Raw genomic sequence first — 2654 nt, forward strand, 5'->3', positions numbered from 1 at the left:
AATTGTCATTTGTAATTGTTTGATATTTGTGAAAGCGAAAGTGGGTTCGAGGTGGCAACTGGTCGCCGAACGTAGCCACGGTCACGGGATAAACGTTTTGCCTGACAAAGGTGTGGAGCGGTTGTATTGTTCTCCCTAGAAATCACATAGAATTGTACTTTAGAGATGTCGATATAATGGGACACACGTTGTATTAGGAATCAAACTCCAGACAGAAACTGCCTAGCAACGGCGTTTGGATCTTTCTCGATGCCTCGAAGCATATAACAAACAAATGCAGTCGTATAGCGAAAAAGATTTTCATCAGATATTCATTCGTGTGATCGCCTTGGAAAGTGATACATCGAGCAATTTACCGAGTGTCTCAGCAATCGTATTTTTGTGTTTAAAATTATTCTAGGCATAGTAAAGAGTTATCCCGTTGACCGTGGATTCGTTTGAACCCCGGAACATTGTTAATAGCGTTAATTAAATTCATTATTCGTAAAACCTATCAATCGTTAATCTCATTATTCGTTAAATTCATTATTCGTAAGACATATTATTCGTTCCTCTTATTGTTCGTTAAACTTATTATTCTTTAATCTAATTATTAGTTAAACTTATCGTTTGATAATCTTATCATTTATTAAACTCATTATTCATAATATTTTGTAAAATCTTGTTTATTCGCGTAAATATATTCTTTGTTTTGTAAAACAATGGCTAATTCAAACGAAGAATCATTACGCGCCTTAAATCCTAATGATAACCCGACATATATATATGGGAGCAGTTTGGTACTTGTTATATTTATCCGATTTTTCATTGTTCATAATCGAACAGTAGAATACTGTCGTTTGTATAAACAATTTAAATAGCACGAAGCAGAACAACGTAGATAGAATAACCTCATAAATAACAATGGCTTCGTTGCTGTTTTCTAATGTATCAGTTAATTGATCAATTTCTTACAAGTACCTTTAGTTTGATTTGAATTTGCTGCTCACAGACAGACTGCGGATGTTTATGTCAATAAAATATATCGAAATGTGCAAATAACGTATGCTGAATATGCGTTAATAATGTGTCAACACATACGAGAGTATATAAATATATGCAACATATACAGAAAATGTGTTATTATTTAATAAATATTTTATTATGTAAATGTAATAGTTAATAATTACAATTTAAATTACAATAAGTTACGAGTATTTTTTCAAGATTATGGAGCATTCATTGATAACGTTTATTGCTTCAGATCAACTTATAAGCTGAGAATGAGCGTTCATCGTCACAAGACGTAATCGAGACATATTTAAATTTGCTGCAGTAGCATACTTTAACCTCATCCAATTCTTCAACTGATTGACCTCGAAAAATTTGTAGATTATTTAACTTTCTAGATTATTTAGAATCTGGTATGTCTTGCTAAAACTGCATTCCACTTTGATACAATTTTGGCTGCGCAAGTTCCAGGAATGCTCCTAAAATATTTATCAGTGTCAGTCGTTACTTTCACCGATTCAGTGAAAGACATTGCAATTATTTCTAGTTTCTTTACATTATCCGAGAAAATCCCAAAGTGGGTTTTGATAAACATTAGATTTTGAATTAGCAATTCATTCTGAAGAAGATCTTGTACTGTTTTAATTACTAGCACATCATTCGCGTCGGAAAATTTAACAACATTTTTAATATTTTCCAAATACCAGTGTGGTATAAAATATAGCTGTCTCGAGCCAAGTATCTCAGCTCGTTAAAATTGGTTCAGGTGGTAATAGAATGTTCTACGATACATTCTACGATAACATTCGATCCAAAGTGGTGCTATTATAAATACTTTATTAATAGAATGTACTACATTATTTACTAATGGGAAATGTAAACGTACTTCTTCTGCACCTCTATATAATTCATCAATTATACACGTTAGATGCACCATGTTTGGATAAAATATCTCAAGAAATATCTCAAGTGTTTTCCAGCTTTCATCATACCTACATCTGTTATCAACAATAACACTGTTTCTTCGTTACCATCTGACCATAGTATTCGATTCTCTGTTTCTAAAGATTGTGATAATATGGTATTGCCCTTACTTTTATATGTCGAGTCTTTATGGATTTGTAAGCTATAAGATTTTATAAGTTTCCAATTTTCGCGGGATCAGCAGTGGTTCAATATTTTAAGAATCGAATCACTACTTAACATCAGTTTTTTAAATTCATTAAAAATATGAAAGAAAAAATATTAAATAAATACTTTTATATCATTTATCTGTATTAGATTTGAAAGATTTAGACAACTTTTAAAACGAAACATCTTACATTCTTTAAAGAAGTTCAGGAGCTTTTGCAATGTCCCTCGTGTGCGTAAGTATAATTATTTATTTATGAAAAAATTCTATGAATAAATAAATCTAAATATTTTGTATGTATGTTCACATTATATGCAATCTGCAAAGATATATAAATTTAACAGATTAATTATTCGTACAAGTACTATAATTTTCTATTATTATTTAAATAAATTTTATTAATGACAAAACTCCGTGCCTGTATCTTCTACTGAATCAAATTTTTAATTATTTATTTTAAGAAGCATGTGTGAATTTATTATTTTAGTCCATATAATTATTTTTTTTTTTTTTTTTTTTTTTTTTTTTTTTT

Source organism: Bombus impatiens, unplaced genomic scaffold (genome assembly GCF_000188095.3).
Source record: "Bombus impatiens unplaced genomic scaffold, BIMP_2.2 scf_2673, whole genome shotgun sequence".
NCBI lineage: Eukaryota > Metazoa > Arthropoda > Insecta > Hymenoptera > Apidae > Bombus > Bombus impatiens.